The sequence below is a fragment of the Triticum dicoccoides genome, chromosome 3B (genome assembly GCF_002162155.2).
Source record: "Triticum dicoccoides isolate Atlit2015 ecotype Zavitan chromosome 3B, WEW_v2.0, whole genome shotgun sequence".
NCBI classification, from domain to species: domain Eukaryota; kingdom Viridiplantae; phylum Streptophyta; class Magnoliopsida; order Poales; family Poaceae; genus Triticum; species Triticum dicoccoides.
In genome coordinates, this window is record NC_041385.1 from 64,335,136 (window position 1) to 64,355,881 (window position 20,746).

The following is a 20,746-nucleotide window of genomic DNA, read 5'->3' on the forward strand; positions in this document are numbered from 1 at the left end:
ACGCCTGCGCGGTTGGAATCGCGCTCGCCTTCGCCGGCTTCGGGCCCGGTCACCGCCGCCGTCAAGAGCCTGGCCATGGCCTTGCTGGCCGCGCGCCACTGCGAGCTACGGCGCCCACCGCACCCCCTGCACCCACAATAAGCCGCCGCCGCCGTCCCTGCTCTGGCACCCGCCACGCCCGGCACACCACCGTCGCTGCGAGTAAGTGCCCCTGAGAGGGGTTATGAGAGAGGAGTATTGACTCTGACGGGTGGGCTCTCGGTTCAACTTTACTGTCAACACAAACAAGATTGGCTTTTGTGCCGCGTCAGCGCTCACAGATGACTCCTGCCGGTCAGAACATCATTAAAACGAGGTAACTGTGTTATCAGTGTTTTTCTTTTTGCTAAATTTTGCGCCAATACTAATAAGTACTCCCTCCTTATCAAAATACAGCCTACAAAAATGTCTTATATTTTGATACACAGGAAGTATTACCGAATTTTTTAAAATGGTACTGGACCTTTTTGAGATGGTTTTTGCTATTTACTTGCCCAAGTCATGATTATAGCTATTTTTAGTACTGCGTTGGACAGGCTTTATGTATATATCCCTTGGTACAAGGCTATTTATGTATTATTCCCTGTGTTATCTGAGAGAACCACCCTGTCAGCATAGTGTTGTTTTAACCATTTCGCATGGCCCTACATAACCTTTTATCAGTACTGAATGGGTGTTCTTGCTTCAACAAAGAAGTACTGAAAGCGTATTCCGTTTCTCACAATACAGAATATGTTTGCACGCTGAACGACTTGGTGGCTCAGCTATTTTCAAACTGATGGTCGATGTGTTGGTTATTGCACGCAACTTACTTGCAGGCATGATTGAGGCTGTTAATTTCATACTCTTGTTGAGAAAGGGAAAAGTAAAAAAAATCCATGTCAACATATATATGAAATGTGTACATGCTACATATATATATAATTAACTAGCACATATGCCCGTGCGTTGCAACGGGAGAGAAATTATTGTGCCCACTGTACATGGAAACAACCGTCATCATGGTATAATAAAATCTGAAAGTGCCACCTAAATATGTTTGTACGTTGCAGCGGGAGAAAAACTCACCTCACTCTCCCATCCCAGCAAGGAAATAATGATTTGAGCCTAAACACGGCCTAAAACATAAGCGATGATTTGATTTACGATACACATCAATTATTCCCAGATGAATAAAAATTGGGTGGTTTCAACAACCAGGACTATAGAAAAGCTAACCTTGATTGATCAATGTGAGCTTGCACGGGTAGTTGTTCAGTTACTCCTTTGCATATACCAAGATATGAAAATTAGCACAAGTAAGTGTCAGTTTTCCTGAAAGCACGATGAAATGAATAATATGATTTTGGCCTTGAAGATGACCAAAAAAAGTAATTCTCCTTGAAGATGAAGAAAGAAAGGTAACATGCATGCCAATCTGCATTGCACTGGGAGGATCCCAATCCTTGCAAAATATTTCTCTAGCACGCTTCGAGTTATGCAAAATCCATATCATGTCAGATAGACATACATGTGCCGGCGAAAAAGCAGAATTGAAGGAATATGAAAATACCTCATTTTATTGCGAGTCAGTTAAGCTATGAAAACCTGATGCATGGACGCTCAGCTAGGAAGAGCAGAAAAGAAAAAAAATCAATCAACTACTAATAAAAGACTAACTTGACTCGTTGAAGCTAGGTTTGTGCACCTATTAGTCGAATCACGTGCAAGTTCTCAGGGAGCAATTAATCCAGCCATGTAGTCGCCGCCGGATCGATCCACCAGCCGGCTTAACATGTACTCATGTGTTTAGCTGGGAAAGAATCAAGGTAGCCGGCACCCTGCAGCTCGTAGCTAGTTCGGACTCCCATGTATATATTTTTGGGTCAGGTTACGACGTGTGGCCGGCCACTTCGCTTTTGTTTCAATTAAGTTTCCTTTAAAGGTACGTCCTGGTTTTGTTCGTATTGTCTCGGTTTTCTTTGTTGCAAAACTAAAAAAATAGTGCACGTAAAATACTCAAAACGGGATGAAAGAAAGCAAAACCAAACCAAGAATATCTATTCCCTTTAATAGTAGGTATAGATTTACTAACGAAAGCAGACTGGATCTAGCAGGTCCTTGTCCTTGTGGAATCTCTTTGCAGATTAGCTTAATCTATTCATTTGGCGTTGCTACTTGCAAGTTAATTAAGCAGTGAGTGTTGACAATACGCAGCCAATGGGCAAAGGAGCTAATTAATGGGCACCTCGCCAATCTTTTTCTCACCTTCCCAGCTAATGGCATCCTTCGTCTCCGTCGACTCTAGCAGCCATTAATTGGATCTGGTAAGGCATGAGGAAACTTGTGGATTCTGTTCGTTCTATTCTTCTCCTGTTATTCCTTCCTTACCTGTGGGTTTCCTTGCAGAACACAAATCGGTTTACTCCGCTGATCACCACCGATTCATATGGGCCAGTGGAGTGCTCCAATGATCTCCTATTCTCTGTTTTTCTTCTAGCTTGCGCTCAGCCCTGCCAGATCTTGAAAGTAGCAATTGGTGACCATCAGGGCATACCGTGTCTTCCAGATGATCACTGTTTGTAAGGTAAAGACTTGCTATCGACACTCGTATATATTACTACGATGGAAGAAATTATCAATTTATCATCATTTCTAGTCTAGCATATGCAAAACCAATCAAGGGTAGGATGGATCAGACAAACAAATATATAGCTGTATGATTAATATCTGTATATATATTGTAACTCAATGCAACATTTTTTCTGCGGTTCTTTATGTATATATGCTTCTATGCAGCTGCTGCCATTTAAGATCCTTGAGCTGAGAAAAGCAAATCCATATATTATTTTAATATACCTGACAGAAGCAGGAAAAAAAATGAAACTAGTCAGGGCACTATATCTGTATGTACATTGCATAGCTTCATTATGCTAATATTTTTCAAAATGTTAACAGCAACTCAGTAGTTATATCTGTTCGCATCCTTTTTGTTGATATGTAACTTCACTGAGACATGCCTCGGTTTAGAGCATGTTAAGATACCTTGTGTATTAATTTTCAGACTTTGGTTTTTGCCATTCCGAAATTAAACAAGTCACCCTGATCCTGGTGTTCTTTGGTGGATCTCTAGTGCTGAGTTTGCCTCATCCATGGCGACCATACTAGAAGCTCTCGTTCGATCATGTGCCAGTAAGTTGCAAGATATCGTTACCAATGAGGCCATACTAATCTTAGGGGTGGAAGAAGAGCTTGCAGAACTGCTGCGACGAGTTGAACTAATTCAGTGTTGTATATATGATGCTGAGAAAAGGAGGGCAAAAGAGCTAGCAGTAAACAATTGGCTTGGCCAACTGAGAGATGTCATATATGATGTTGACGAAATCCTAGACGTGGCTAGATGCAAAGGAAGCAAGCTACTACCTGATCAGCCTTCATGGTCATCAAATAAATCAGCTGCATGTAACGGCCATTCAGTTTTCTCTTGCTTCTGTAACATCTGTCCACGCCATGATGTTGGTGTTCAGATTAGAAGTCTCAACAAGAAGATAGAGAACATTTTGAAGGACAGCATATTCTTGACATTCGACAGTAGTACACAATCTACTGGAAGTGATTCAACATCTAAACTGATAAGAAGCTCCAACCTTATTGAGCCCAACCTTGTGGGAAAGGAAATCATACATTCTAGCAGGAAGTTGGTGGACTTGGTGCTCGCAAACAAGGAAAAAAAAATCTCACAAATTCGCTATTGTTGGAACCGGAGGAGTCGGTAAGACAACACTAGCTCAGAAAATATACAATGACCAAAAAATAAAAGGAAGCTTCAAGATACACGCATGGATTTGTGTTTCACAAGACTACAACGAAGTTGCTCTTCTGAAAGAAGTTCTCCGCAATGTTGGTGTCCATCATGAACAAGGTGAAACCATTGGAGAACTGCAGAGAAAGCTTGCAGAAACAATTAAAGGCAGGAGTTTCTTTCTCGTTCTAGATGATGTGTGGCAGTCCAATATATGGACGGATTTACTAAGAACTCCATTACATGCAACAACTGCTGGAGTAATATTGGTTACAACATGAGATGTTCAAATTGCAATGACAATAGGTGTGCAGCATATCCATCGAGTTGATCTCATGTCAGTAGAGGTGGGATGGGAGCTACTTTGGAAGAGCATTAATATTGACGAAGAAAAAGAAATGCAGAATTTAAGAAACTTAGGGATTGAGATTGTCCGTAAATGCGGTTGCCTCCCTCTTGCAATCAAGGTTACCGCTAGTGTTTTGGCAAGCAGAGATCGAACAGAAAATGAGTGGAAAAAGATTTTGAGCAAATATGCTTGCTCCCAGAGCATGCTTTCTAATGGAATGGAAGGAGCTTTATATCTAAGCTACAATGAGTTACCATACCGTTTGAAGCAGTGCTTCCTTTATTGTGCGTTGTATATTGAAGATTATGCCATTCTCCGTCGTGTAATTACCAGGTTATGGATTGCCGAAGGCTTTGTTGAGGAACAAGACCAACTACTAGAAGTTACAACAGAAGAGTACTACTATGAGCTAATCCATCGGAATCTCCTCCAACCTGATAACAAATCTTTTGACCAGGTTGAATGCAAAATGCATGACCTCTTAAGACAGTTTGCTTTAAAAATATCAAAAGAAGAATGTTTTATTGGAGATATTGAAACATTAAGGGGTGTGAATATGTCAAAAGTACGACGAGTTACTGTTGTGAGTAAGAAAGATAAATTAGTGTTACCTAGAATGAACAAGGTGGAAGCTAAGGTGAGGACGTTCTTTACTGTTCTTGGTCCACAGAGCATTGAGGATACATTGTTCAAGAGGTTTCTGCTTCTTCGTGTTTTGGTACTAAATTACTCACTTGTTCAGAGCATTCCACATCATATAGGAAAACTGATACATCTAAGGCTACTTGATTTTGATCATACTGGCATGTCCTGTCTTCCGGAATCTATCGGCTCCCTAAAGAACCTTCAAATTTTGAGCTTGAATTATTGTGATGTTCTGCACAGTCTTCCTTCAGCAATGTCCCAGTTGTATAGTTTAAGATGTCTCAGTCTTCTTGATACAAAAATAAATCAGGTTCCAAAAGGGATAGGAAAACTCAAGTTCCTCACTGATGTGCGAGGATATCCAGTTGGAGAAGGAAGTAATAATGCTGATGTACAAGATGGATGGAGGTTGGAAGAGTTGTCATCCGCGTCACAGCTGAGGTATCTTACATTGGTTAACTTGGAAAGAGCAGCTTGTTGTAGTACAAATACAATGTTGATGGATAAAAAGCATCTAAAAGCACTAGTACTAGAGTGGACATCATATTCAGAAGATATTGGAAAAACTGAGAAGGTGTTTGAGCAGCTAATACCTCCAGCCAACTTGGAAACCCTATATATTATTGGGTTCTTTGGTCGGCGCTATCCCATCTGGTTTGGTAGCACCTGTTTGTCTTCACTGGTACACGTGATCCTTAGAAATCTACGATGTGTGAGTCTTCCACCGATTGGCCAGCTACCCAACTTGAAATATCTGAGAATTGAGGAAGCATATGCAATTACCAAGGTTGGACCTGAATTTGTTGGTTGCAGAAGGCCCATTCCATATGCAGTCAGTTGGTTGCTTTCCCTAAACTTGAATGGTTAATCATCAGGGATATGCCCAACTGGGAGGAGTGGTCTTTTTTTGAAGAAGAAATAGAAGTTGCTCTTAATGAAAGGGGAGAGAATGGAACTGCCGAGATTCAGAAAGAGGATGCCTCATCTGCAAGGATGCAACTGCTGCCTCGTTTGGTGAAGTTGAAACTTGATGGTTGCCCAAAGTTGAGGGCTCTTCCGCTACATCTTGGAGTGGACACTGCCAGATTAAATCACCTCTAACTAATTGAAACAAACAACTTGAAGGCTGTGGATGACCTCCCACTGCTCTCTGAGCTCCTTATTATTAATAAATGTGAAGGCCTGGAGAGACTCTCTAATCTCCCTCAAGTGTCAGAGCTTCGTGTAAATGGTTGTCCAAACTTAATCCGTGTGGATGGGTTAGACAGTTTGCGGCAGTTGTGGCTGGGTGAGGATATGGAAGAGATCTCGCCTAGCTGGGTGCCTGGGCTTCAAAAGCAACACCAGCGGCTTCACGACGAAGACCTGGATATTTACACGATGTTTAGCAGTTAGATGGCACAAGGTATGAACACTGCATATATACTAGTTGGACATTAATTTTTGTGCCTTTGATTCTCGGAACCATAATTCAAATTCGAACAACACAGGTTTTTTGCCTCATTGGAGATATAAATTGCAAGCTTTATTCAATTGTATGTAAGTATGCTTATGCAACAGTATTTCTAAAATCCATTTTACCATGTTTCTTAAATGTATTGTGCTTGTGCATATTGCAAAAGAGCTTTAGTGGATGCCCATGGTAACAGATTGCAGGCGCATGAGTCGTTGTGCTATAATATTGCTCTAAGTTGCCTATGTGTGTTCCATCTTTAAACTAGCATGCATTGGAAACTTATACTGTTGCTTATGTTCTAAGAGTTGATAACACCAGTATGTAAACCTGCTTTTGGCTCCACGTGTACCTACGTACGTGTATGTACAAGTACACACTCAGTAGTGTTAATTGTTAAACTCATAATTTGTAATGGTTTTGACTTAGTTGTAGGTGTTAAATTCATATCTTGTAATGGTTTTGTCGTAGATGGCTATGCTTTGCACTCCTCTTGTTCTTGTAGTGGATGCCTTGGTCTCTTGTGTGCTTGTCGTAACTAGTTGTTAATTACTACGGTTTGTTCCCTAATTCATGTTATATGTTTGACAAAATGGTTGCAGCCTAATGCTGATGAGTGATGGTGCAGTTCACTTCGATAGGCAAAAGGCGCGCGAGACATACTAAGTCGAGGAAGTGCAAGTACCAGGATGTTGTAGCAGGCTTTCGAAGGAAATGTCCTGTTTTTCTGTGGGCAAGAGCTCTCCGCGATGTACCGAATTTAGTGATGGCAATGGGCACCCATTACCCATGTACCCTGCGGGTAAAAACCCTATTAGGGTAAGTGTATGAGACAAAAAATTACCCATGGGTATATAAATAGGGAAAAGTTAAACCCATCGGGTACGGGTATGGGTATGGGATCGTATAACCCATACCCACATACCCATGTACCCATATAAAATCTGTATGAACTCGAAATTATCTCTAAACTTTGTCATAAATTTGTGAACTCAAAATGTATGACTTATGTGAAGATGTTTCAATGTATTGTTATTCAAGAGAAAGTGTTGTTGTTTATTAAGTGTGGTGTTGTTTATGATGTGTTGTTGTTTAAAAGTGTGTCTTGTTGTATAATCTGTTGTTTGTTTATAGATTATAATTATATGTTGTCGATTATGACTATTAGTTGGTCAAACTGATGCTTTGCAAACGTGGGTAATTTTACACGCGGGTGCCCATCTACCCTGTCGGGTAACGGGTATGGAAAAAAATTGTATCCATTGACGGGTATGGGTAAGGGCGATGGGTAAGCTAGGAGCGGACGGGTAAGGGTATGGGGTAGCTCCACCCATACCCAAACCCTGCGGGTGCCATCCCTAGTTAAATCAATGAGTATAATGCAAGCGTAGTCCTAGTTCCTTTCAAAAAATGTCGATTGGGTTCCAATTCTTTTAAAATGCACATCCGGGGTCCTAGTTCTTTCTAAGTTGTTCACCCGAGGTCCTATTTTCGTCTGATAGCCGCTGACCAGCTCGCGTGGCGCTTTGACCACCGCCACGTCGACACCCGGGCCCAGGCGGGAGATTTCCCACGGCTGGCATATGGTCTTTTTTTGCAATTCAGCCCCTGGAGCTTCTGGTTTTCTCATTCCCCCATCTCCAGTCTATTGCTCGCTCTCTCCTCTCTCTATCAACGACCGTCGCCGTCGCCACCATGTTCACCGCCGCTAGCTCTTCAATCGTGAAGCGCTCCAAGCCTCTCTTCCACCTCCGTTAGAGCGTCCCCTCCGACGACCTCGACCTCTACTTCATCGGGCGCATGCTCATGGAGGAGGACATCGATGACAAGTTCTTCTACCAGCACCCCAACCACCCCGCCATCCTCTCCGCGCAGCACCGGTTCACCCAGATCATCTCCGACTCCAACACCACCCCATCCATCGACGACTCCGCCAACACCGTTGTCGCCAGATCCACCTTCTCCTCCGACTCTACCATTGGCAGATCAACCTCCTCCTGCTCCGACTCTGCCACAAACACCGGCAAATCGACATCCTCCACCCACTCCACCACCAACGCTGGCAACTCCACCTCATGTTCCTCCTCACCCGGCGGCCCCGCCCCAGCCAATATATCCCACTGGCCTTATGAGCGAATCTATCTCCCCTAGCCCCTCCACTCCCCGCCATACATCGGCCTGGGCTTCCACGTCAACGATGCCAACAACCTTCTCTTTTCCGGCACCGGCACACCCAGCGCGGGATATTTCGGGCACACCCCGGCGCTCTCCAAGGGCGACGCTTGTTCAACCTTCTTCTCGCGGTGCTTCACGGCTGAAGAGCTAGCGGCGGCGGACATGGCGGCGACGGCGACGGTCACAGAGAGGAAGAGGAGAGAGCGAGCAGTAGACCTAGGGACGGGGGAATGAGAAAACCAGAAGCTCCAGGGGCCGAATTGCAAAAAATACCAACTCCAGCAGCTGGAAATCTCCTGCCCGGGCCCAGGTGTTGACGTGGCGGCAATCAAAGCGCCACGCAAGCTGGTCAGTGGCGGTCAGACGAAAATAGGACCTCAGGTGAACAACTTAGAAAGAATTAGGATCCAGATGTGCATTTTGAAAGAATTGGAACCAATCGACATTTTTGAGAAAGAATTAGGACCACGCTTGCATTTAACTCTAAATCAATTGTTTTTTGGGCTCGAGTCCTGGCGCATGCTTTTTGTTGGTTGATTTTCGCATATGAAAAGTGCATCCTACTGCCGGGCGTAGTTGCACCCATTTCTCGTATCCTACCATGTGATAGTATATACTCTACTTTATTATTTGGGTTAATTATCCTTTTGCCCTCAGTGGTGTCCATGTGCTTAGTTTTGCCCTCAGATGCAAATTGTCCTTAGTTTTGCCCCTAGTCCGAGCACAGCAACTACGACGAGGCCAAACGGCCATATTTGAGTCCATTCCGTCCGCCGGCTTTAGTAGTTGTGGGTCCAGAGCTTACACGTGGGACCGCGTGGACGTGGGTCTGGAGCTGACATGTAGGCCCCTGCAACTAAATCCCCAAATCATTCTAGCTCACACCCATCCGCCCGGCCGGCTGTCCTGCGCCGCCGCCGCCGCCACCTGCACCGCAGCCAGCACCTACCCCGCCACCAGTTGCACGGCCTGCTCCGCCGCTACCTCCCTGCGCCTACGCTCCACGGCTCATTGTGACGCCCACCACCTTCCTGCGACGCCACGGGTGGGGCGCCCGCCACCTGCTCGATTCGCGGCGCGGCCTCCTTCCGTGCGCCCAGCCGGAGCGCTCAAAGGTGGGGGGCTGCTGGAGCTATTTGAACTAGGAGGAAGAACCCTAGGGCGAAATGGTGAGCAGCGGCGACCCCGGAGTATTTGGCGAGGCAGGCATCGGGCCGGAGATCCGCCGCGTCCACGACTGGGTTCCCGAGGGGTAAGTCTCGCCTCTTGTTTAGATTGAGCTTAGTTGTGCATTTGAACACTCGATTCGAGTAGGTTTGCCCAATTAGTGTGCTGATTGCGTCTCTGTTTTTCGCCGGTTAGGATGGAGTTGCGGTTTGCTTTCATGGTGCACATTAGAAGGGACCGGTACATGTTCGATGCAAAGGATAAGAAGAAATACCAAGGAGGTTTTGATTATCGGTTGCCAATGGCTAGTAATTGGAGTTTCAGACAATTTGGGGAGGTAATTTGTAGCCAATATCCTTGGGGTTTGCTTGATGAAGTGGTATACAAATACTATAATGGGGAAAAGAATTGGGTGACAGTTAGTAATGATGAAGAGCTAGCTACCATGTTTGTTAGGCATAAAGAGAAAGATAATTTTCATGTGAGGCTGCAAGTTGATGTGTTTGAGCAGGCATTTGGACCTAGGATGGCGGGTGCAACATCTCGGGGAGAATCAAGTCGTCGTAATGGCATCTCTATCCAGAACAGTTCAGTTGGTGCACGGCGACGTGGTGGCTCGACAAGTGTGGGCAACAGCAGTAGGGTCCCCCTTGAAGTGGAGCCTGATGGCTACAATTCTGAGGTTGATGAAGAGAAGTTATATTCTGATGTTATTCAGAATTTACGACGGGCACCTCGGGCTGAAAACCAAGATGAGGCTCACAATGCAATCCGTGTGGATGAGACGCGATGGGTGAGGACTAAGACCTTGCAGCTGTTGAATGGGACCCTTTGAACCCTCAAATGGAAGAAGGTACAGTTTTTGCATCCATGAATGAGTGTAGAAATGCACTTGTGACATACTGCATCAAGGTAGAACGTACTTTCAAAGTTGACAAGAGCGATCAAGTACGTTACAGAGTGCACTGTCCGACTGAGGGTTGTCCATGGAGGCTGCTTGCAGCTAAAATGCGGAATAGCACTAATGTTCAGGTCAAAGTGAATTCTTTTAAGCACACATGCCAGGAATCAACCCTTAGGAAGGATACAATTAGTAGAGCCAAGTCAAGATGGGTGGCAGAAGAAGTAAAAAAGTGGGTGAAAGAAAACCAGCAAGTGGGTCCAAAGGAATTGCAGAAGAACATCAAAGATAAGTTCAAGATAGATTTACCATACATGAGGTTGTTCAATGGTAAACAACATGCTATGGATTCTATTTATGGTAACTGGCAGGAAAGTTTTCAATTGTTGTATTCATTCAAAGGTGAAGTGGAGAGGACGAGCCCAGGTAGTATTGTAGATATTGATCACCACACCGTGGAGTACACATTCAGGGGAGTGACAAAGACCAAGGAATGCTTTAGAAGGGTTTTTGTCTGCTTTGAGGCTTGTCGCTTGGGTTTTTTGGCAGGCTGCAGGCCTTATTTGGCTATTGATGCCACTTTTCTCACAGGAAGGTTTAAAGGACAGTTAGTAGCAGCTTGTGCAGTTGATGCACATAGTTTTGTATTTCCAGTTGCCTATGGTGTGCTGGAGACAGAGTCTGAGGAGAGCTGGACTTGGTTTTTGCATAATCTCCGCCGGGCTATTGCACATCCCAATGGGTTGGTCATTCATACAGATTCCTGCAAAGGTTTAGAAGTGGCCGTGGACAATGTGTTCCCTGGAGTAGAGCATAGGGAATGCATGCGTCACCTTGCTGCAAATTTCATGAAGAAATTCAAAGGAAAGGTGTATACCGACAATTTATGGCCAGCATCTTTGACATGGAGTGTGAAGAAGCACAACTACCACTTGAGGTAGTTATACATGAATCCCAAAGTGAAAGAATACTTGGAAACACAGCACTCCAAGTTATGGGCCAGAAGCCAATTCAGTGAAGTGAGCAAAGTTGACTATGTGCACAATAATCTAGCAGAGTCTTTCAACTCAACGATCCGGAAACTAAAGGGTCATTATGTGGTGGATTTGCTTGACAGGATAAGGATAGAATACATGTAGAAATTTCATTATCGTGCAGGAATAGCCGAGGCAAAATTCATGGGCCACATTATCATCCCTGCCGTGATGAATGAACTGAAGCAGAAGACAATAGGCTTGGAAATGAACATGACGCTTTGCTCGGGTACCACAGCAGAGATATCATATTTGGATAAAGAGAAGAGGAAATGGAGATATCCAGTGGATTTAGAAGCTAGAACTTGCAGTTGTAGGCAATGGCAGATAACTGGGTTGCCATGCATTCATGCCTTGTTTTTCATCACTTCTCTCCCAGGTCCAGCAGGGAACATACAACAATATGTGCATGATTACTACTCTGTTGCAAGGTTCAAAGCCACATATGCTTATGCCTTGCCTGCTATGGAGGGAAAACAACAATGGGACATGGTGGACCCTGGATTCAAGCTTTGCGCTCCAGTTCTGAAGAGAGCAGCAGGTAGACCAAGGAAGAGTTGAATAAGACCTCGCAGCGAAGGAGCTGGACTTGGAGCGAGGAAGCGTAAGTGCACAAGATGTGGTGGGTCTGGTCATTTCGGTAAGTATTGTGATAACACAGTAGATCCAGCGTTCGGAGAGAGTTTCGATGAAGGCTTCGATGAAAATGTTGGTCAGCAGCCGGTTGCCTCAACAGATGATGAAAATGTTGGTCAACAGCCGGTTGCCTCAGCAGATGATGAAAATGATGGTCAACAGCCGGTTGCATCAGATGAGGATTTTGACGAGGTTCCAAATGATGATGGTCAACAGCCGCATGATTTTGACGATGATCCAAAATATCCTCCAAATAATGATTCAAGTGAGGCTCCAAATGGTGATCCAGGTGAGGCTCTAAATGGTGATCATGGTGATCCAAGTGAGGCTCCAAATGATGATCCAAGTGAGGCTCCAAATGGTGACCAACCTTCTGTTGTTGTGAGTTCTGCTAGGTATGTAAATCTTGCAAGGGTCAAATACTACTGTACATCTATCACTTGACACGATCTCATTACCGTTTATGTTTGGACCCTTTATGTTTTGCACAGCTCTATGGTAGGTTTGAAGAAGACGCGCAATGTACCGACAACCAAGAGAAGAAGAGAAGAAACAATGAGCACAAGGTGCACGAGGAGCAAAGTGATGGCAAGAAGCTCAAGGAACAGACAGAAGCCCCAACGCTATCTATGAACAATTATGAAACATTATGAATAAGGAATGATGTTGTATTATGAAACATTTATCACTTGACATGTTGTATTTCTGTTGGATGATGTTGGACCTATGTTAGAAGTATGTTTGACATGATGTTTAAATATCTGTTGGATGATGTTTGAATGAGCACATGGTTTTTCCTTTTTTTGAATTTTTTGAATTTTGTTTTGCTCATTTAAATTCTGGCCAAACCTAACTTTGACCAAGATTTAAGCAAGTCTAAAACATCAAAATGAAAAACTAAGCCTGGATACTTCTTAGTCAATCCAAAATGAAGTTGTGGTGAGGTTTTTGAAATTTTCATGAAAAATGTGCTAAAAAGAGGGGTTCAAAGGTAGGGTAAACGGCCTCATTTCTAAGCAAGGTTTTTTTCGACCTTATCTAAATCAGCCAAATAACTTTCCTGCACATATATTCTATATGTACAGACTATGTGCGCTGGTTTTTCCATTTTTTGATTTTTTTTAAATTTGTTTTGCTCATTTGAATTCTGGTCAAACTTAACTTTGACCAAGATTTAAACAAGTGTAAAACATCAAAATGAAAAACTAAGCCTGGATCCTTCTTAGTCACTCCAAAATGAAGCTGTGGTGAGTTTTTTGAAATTTTCATGTTCATTTCCCCAAAACACTTCTCTTCACTTCATACAAGAGAGTTTGAGATACTCGAGATATCATACAATACACATGAACTTATCATTTAAATGTATGTAAAGCTTGTTTATCAACTTAAATCGTTAGTATATGACATAAGAAGACTATGTGCGCAGGTTTTTCATTTTTCTGATTTTTATTTAATTTATTATGCTCATTTGAAATCTGGTCAAACATAGCTTTGACTGCTCCAAACCCCTCCCAAACCCCGCTAACCCTAGCGCTGAATAAGGACCGTTCATCTAACCCTAGCGGTGATCAAGGGCCGTCGATCTAACCCTTCTAGAAGAAATCTGCGGGGAGGAGGGGGGCGATCCGCGAGATGCAATCTGATTGGCTGGGAGATTGTTTTTTTAACAAATATCAGACGCGCTGGATGGACCGTTGGGCCGTCTCGTTGTCTGGGCCTGAGATCGCAGTAAATAGCCCGTCTCAGCCTTTCCAGGCCTTGCATGCATGGAGGCGGCTACGTGGGTTTGCGCATGCGCGGGAGGCGGCGACGTGCATGCATGCGAGTGAGGCGAGCGAGGCGCGCTAGGCGAGCTAGGCGAGCTAGGCTAGCGAGGCGAGCTAGGTGGTTCAGGGCAGTGGTTCAGGGCAGCGGTTCACATGCACTGCCCGGTCAAAGATGCATCGTTTTCGTGCAAAAATTTAAGTGTGCAAAACGTAACGGATACACACACGCGTCCGGATTCACGCACGCACCGTTCTCATCCTTTCTCTCTTCCTCTCCCACCCACAGGCCTATAAATGGGGTGCCTCTCTTCCTCTCCCACCCACAAGCCAGATCCGATCCTCTCCAACTTCAAACACCCAAGCGACCAAGCCCTCCCCAAGCGAGACCAAGTGAAGAAGATGCAGTTCAACGGGCCGACCTTCCGCCGTCCGCCTGTGGTGCCGGAGCTGCGCTACCCACCGGGCGTGCTCGTGGAGAGGGAGCTCCGTGTGTGGGCTATTTCAAGGTGGAGGGGATCCGTCGAACTCACCCGCGCCTTCCTCAGAGCCGGCTATGCCCACCTCCCACAGGGCTCACCGAGGATGTTCACCCTCAACGAGGTTCGTCACCGCGGCGGCATCCTCCTACTGCTCACGGTCACCTTCACCAACCCATTTGACGCGCGCGAGCTCCTCGGCCAAGTCTTTTGGTGTGGCTGCGAGGCCATCTTCTTCACCATCTACAACATCTACACCAACTACGAGCGCATCTTCCCCGCTCCAGGCCATATGCACTCCCTTCCCTACGACGACGAGGAGGAGGTGTGAAGATGAAGATGGTGTTGAAGGGGCGCGCGCGGCCAAGGTGGAAGAAGGAGGTCAAGATGAAGATGTTCAAGCCCGGAGTCAAGCTCATCATGTTTGGTTTTTTATTTTGTTGCTTTTCTATGTCGTGTCGTGTCGTGTCATGTTTCATCATGTGTCCGTGAACTGTCCGTGAACTTATCTGAGTTATTGTAATGGTATGGTGTGTTCCATCTTATTATGTGTGTTAAAAAATGTTCGTGCCCAAACTTATCATTTCTTCCCTAAACAAGTCATGAAGTTAGAGAACTTGTGGTCTTCGGAGGGGGTGAGAAGCCCTCTGTTTCATTCAAACAAAAAGTCATGAACTAACATGCAAATTTATTCCCTTTAAATCCTAAACCAAGTGCCACTCTAACCCTAAACCAAGTGCCACTCTGACCAAAATCATGTGGTAGTGCAACATACATTTTCAACCTTCCAACCCTCCAAAATTTAAGTGCAAAACAAAGGAAAACCACTCTCACGCGTGTGCAAACATTCACGGTCTCACTATTTTTTTTAAAAAAAATTCACAGTCTCACTATGTACACCTTCCTTCCCTACCCATGTCAAAGTCTTGCCATCTGTCCTAGCGGTTACCAGTGCAGCCCTAAACACCACAAACCCACGCGGTCCTGGGTTCGAGTCCCCGGCCGCACCAATTTTTTGTGCATTTTCCACCCTTCATTTTTTATACATATTATGTTTTCCTCAATGTAATGCCCTTAAAAAATGTTCATTTATTTTGGCACCTGGCGTAAACCTCTATCAGAGCTGAGGCACATTTTCCATGACATTTTGGTCTTTGATTTAAATCACGGTGTATTTGAATTGGATTAATTAACAGCTCCAAAAAAATTCTAACCTTAATTGTTTGGCTCCGGAATAATTCAATTAGCTTCCACAAAAAGTTTCAGCATTATGATTTACTGCCTAAATTAAATCAGAATAGAAAACAAAAAAATACGCAAGAAAACCCCTGAATGGGCCTAATTGGATGCAGTTGGCCCATTAGTCTAGCCTGCACTTGGCTCTACGCTCTGAATTTGGCCCAAGAGCAACCTTTTTTTCGGACAGAAAGGCAGAGCAGAGAGCTGCATTTCATTGATCAAAAGTTTCTGAATTCCTAATTTCTTTTCTTTTTTTGCAACATATTTAAATGTTGGTCACTTCTTCTCTTTTTGTTTCAACATTTAAACAACTTTAACCAACATTTAAACTAGGTGAATTTCTCAAACAATTTCAAGATTACAAATTGCTTCATAATTCATGCCTTTCCATACATTTTCAACATTACAACCAGTGCGATTACCATACCTACAAATGCCCAAAAGTATTTGCAAATGGGTATTGGTAGTGCTTGATCTTCAAGCTTCCTAACCTTCTTCTTCAACATCCTAAGCTCAATAGCTAGCTCTCTGTCAGTGCGTGCTTCGCCATCCATCTCTTCTTCCGGAGCTCATGGTGTGGCCACTGCCGTTCGTGGCAGCATGCGCAACCATTCTTCATGCTCTTCTTGCAGTTCATTCATCAGAGTCTTGGCCAGAGCATCGACCCAAAGAAAGAAGCATGTCACCTGCATGAACACTAAACAGATCAACCCATTGCTCAAACATCCCGACGACGAAAATGGTGCAATTGCCCCGATTCTTACCCTATTCTCGCTGCACACATAGAACGGACGATTTTGGTTCCTCGGTGTCTGAGAAACCCTTCGATCAACGCCCGCCCAGCACCGCGGACAGACGAAGACAGGCATGTCCACACGCGCCCGGCTCTGCATCCGCGAGGTGGCGCGGGAGCTTGAGGAAGACATGGAGCTCGGAGCCGAAGGGGATCTCAACGCCGCCGCGCCCTCCACTGCTAGCTTCCCACCGCCGCGCCCTCCACAGCTAGCTTCCCGCCGCCGTGCTCTCTCTCTCGCCGTGGTCACTGCCGTGCTCTCTGTCGCCGTGGTCACCGCCGCTGTCGCCCGCTTATATAGCACACCCGCCAACGGCTCTCTGCTCAACGGCTCTTTGCTGGGTCCCACAAGCCACGCGTGCAACGGTCTGAATAAAATTGGCTGTTTCTGCCGCCTGGTCCCACCTATAAGGGCCGAGTCAAAAGGTTGACCTGACGGAGACGGCAGAGTTCACGGAACGAGTCGGTGCGCACGGACTAGGGGCAAAACTGAGCACAATTCGCATCTGAGGGCAAAACTGAGCACATGGACACCACTGAGGGCAAAAGGATAATTAACCCTTATTATTTTTAGTGTGTTCATAGAGTATATCTAAGATATTCCAAAGTGAGTTATATGAAAAAATTGCAAGTGAGCTCATAGTTTTATTGTATTTGTGAAATATGTACATATTTATATGCGAAATAGAGTATGCATAACATATGATACATACTATAAAAAAATGTCTACCGTATTTTCAAAGTTTTAGCACCAAACTGAATGTGCGACGCAAGTTATATGACTTCTGATAATATTACCTCTCTTTGCTCTCGGACGCATCGCTCTCTCACGTAGCGCTTTAATTATAAAGGAGACCAGGTATACGAGCACGCCTTCCGGCGAGAAAGGGTGCTTGGCTGTACGCGGATTGGAAATTTGCAATTGGGGGCAGATGACGTTGTCGCATCGCTCACCACCAGCCTATGATGACATCGCCTCTTCGCGCACCACCAGAGTGACCAGCCCTTGGCAGTTCGCCCAGGACAAAGCAGTCCGATGGTAAAACCCGTCGTGCGTGCTCCATTTTGTAGCATCCACCGCCTTCCCCAAGCTAAATAAATAGGAGTATATATATCTACACTCGCATGCGTACGTACCTTCGTCCCTTCATAAACCCTCGGCCCTCATCGTTTCCACCCCCTCACTGTCCAGCTGCTGGTCCTGGTCGAGCATGTCCGCCGCATCTACCTTCCAAGTCGACACCACCACGATTGACATGGAAATGGAAGGCTTAGGCCACATCGCAGAGCAGGCATCAGCAGGCGGCACACCGGCGCCGTCGATCCAAGTTCAGCTCGCGCGTGCGCTGTGGGCCGTGAGTTGTCTCACCCTGGCCGGGGACGTGAGCGCCGCGTTGTTCCAGCCTGCTAGGGGCCCCGTGTTCGGCGGCCACATCACCGCCTACTACGGCGTCCTCGCCGCCATTCTCGCCGTCGTGGCCGTCGAGATGACCGTCGCCTACCGGCTTCCACGCCGCTCCGGTGCCCAGGATGAGGATGACCGCGGCTGCGTCCTCGCGTTCGCCAATGGCCTGCTGCGGTTCGGCGTGGTCCTCCTTCTCGTCATGGTGGGAGTGGGTGGTTTCGCGATCACAGTCAAACTCTGAACTAATCGATCTCACATGAAATTCTCTTTCTCCCGCCTAAAATACGAGTTCATGCGCCCGGGGTTCCGCTTCCAGGAGCTACAACTGGTAATAGCTAGCTACAACTAGTAATACCCATGCTGCATAGTACTATAAGTTGGGTTGTTGTTACTTTGTTTAGTCCAACTGTCCAAGTATATTGTAACTATAGCTAATACTAGTATTTCAACAACGAAAACAGAAAGTGTTGCATACTACTCCCTCCGTCACATAATATGTGTAGTGCCAAAAACGTTTTTATATTATATGACGGACGGAGTAGTAGGCACATCTACTAGTTGGATCGATCCGTTAGTTTTTTCTCTCTGTTACGTAACTGCTATGGTGGACAAGAGGTTGGGGCTATGACGATGATGCATTCATGCGTCTTCGACTTCCTCCGGTGTTTGTAATGGTCGCTAGGTGATTCGTAGATATAATTGTAATATATATTTTTACCTTATATATACATATATAGATGTATATTGGAAGAATTTTTGGAGAAAAAAACAGTGAATTTATGGTCGTGTTATGGAAAAACCAGATCGTGTCACTCTTGTTCCTCGTCTTGGCACCATTTGACATGAACATGTCGCAAAGGAATTTATTAAGAAAAAACAATAATTAAAGACAAGTAGGAGTATGAAAATAAAAAGATCTGACCGCGTGGTCCCACCTGCCAAAATGCCGTCTCTCAACCTTCGTCTCCAAAGTCTCCACGATAGACATCTCAGAAAATTCCCCGCAGACGAGGTGCGACTTCAGTTCCTCTTCGCCGCTCGCTGCTGAGCCCTGACTAGCCGGTCGAGTTGGGAGCACACGGGATCCGCGGAGGCGCGAGGACATGGCCAACTCCTCCTCTTCCTCACGTTTCGGCTTCGCCGCCGCCGTCCCCTTCCCCGACCAAGTGCTCGTGCCCAGGGAGGGCATCAGGGTATGTGATCATGGAAGCTGATTATCCGGAGATTGTTTTACTCTGGAACACTTGCCACAATTCGCGTTCTATTGTGGCTCCTATTTTAGTTGAAATTGGAGAGCTAGCTAGGGTTTATATCCTTTTCAATATGCAAATTGTGGCTCCTATTTTAGTAACAACCAAACGTGTACCCCCGCTACATAAACTTGGGCCAGCCCAACTAGCTCCTTTTTAGTTTTATAACTGTTCTAAAACCTTCCAGCCTTGTTTTTCTCTTTTTATCATGTTTTCCTTTCGAATTTTCTGACTTCTTTATTTTCGTTCTATCATTTCATTTTCCTTTTCCTTTTTCCTTTATTTTTATATTTTTAAATTCATGAATATGTTCTGAATTCCGGGAACATTTTAAATATTGGTGAATATTTCTAAAATTGAAAATAATCAAAATTGTGTTTTTAATCAAGGAACATTTTTTATAATACGACAAATTTCATTTTAAAGTAGTGAATAATTTTTAATTCATGAAAATTTGGACACAATTTGGGGGCCCTACGCGGGCGCACAGCTCGCACAGGCTACTCCACTTCGTTGAGGCTGGCTGGAACGAAGGTGTGAAGGTGGCTCCCACAGCGCCACCTATTAATCACCTTCTTTTTGCAGATGATAACTTGTTGCTTTTCAAGACTAGTGTGGAGGGAGCTAATACGGTGTCAAACCTACTGGGATCTTATTGTGGAGCCTCGGGCCAAAGGATAAACCGGGAGAAATCTTCAATTTTCTTCAGTAAGGGTTGCAGCCAGCCATTGCGTGAGAGCATAAAAAACATCTTGGAAGTCCAGAATGAGTCATTGACAGACCGCTATTTGGGCATGCCTACTGAGGTGGGACACTCAAAAAACGGGACTTTCAAATACTTGGTGGATAGAGTATGGGACAAGGTGAGAGGATGGATGGAGAAACTACTCTCAGTTGGCGGCAAGGAGGTTTTGATCAAGTCAGTAGCACGGGCAATTCCGGTTTATTCAATGTCATGCTTCAGATTACCTAGAGGGTTATGTGACAAAATTACTTCGATCATTCGGCAGTTTTGGTGGGGCAGTAAAAGAGTTAAACGAAAGCCGTGTTGGGTTGCATGGGATGTCATGGTACGGCCAAAGCATGTGGGAGGTTTGGGTTTTTGAGATATGGAGATTTTCAATCTAGCGCTACTTGCACGGCAGGCGTGGAGAGTGCTAACTGAACCTAAATCCTTGAGTGCTCAAATTTTGAAAGTTGCTTACTTTCCAGATTCAGATATACTAGAAGCTGGGTTGGGCTCACACCCTTCTCAGATTTGGCGAGCCATCCTAAACGGGCGCGACGTTCTGTCTCAGGGGATCCTTAAAAGGATTGGAGATGGGGAATCAACGATGATATGGGTGCAAAACTGGTTACCACGGGACAGTGTCAAGCGCCCGATCACGTCTTTGATGCAAAATCCTCCCGTGCGAGTGGCAGAACTCATCGACAGTGCTACTGCAAGCTGGAGAGAAGGAGTTGTTCGAGCTGTGTTCACGCCCTTTGATGCGGAAGCTATACTTAAGATACCAATTTGTCACAGAAGAGTTCAAGATTTCTGGGCGTGGCACGAGGAGAGACGAGGCATATTCACTGTCCGGTCCGCGTACCGAATGATTGTGAGGATCAAGTCGGAAAGGGAGGCATGGCTAGAA

General features: G+C 45.1%; 1 pseudogene; it reads left to right on the forward strand.

The window, feature by feature from the left end:
* Positions 1-3,170: 3,170 nt before the first annotated feature.
* Positions 3,171-6,209, forward strand: LOC119280784 (annotated as a pseudogene).
* Positions 6,210-20,746: the final 14,537 nt, after the last annotated feature.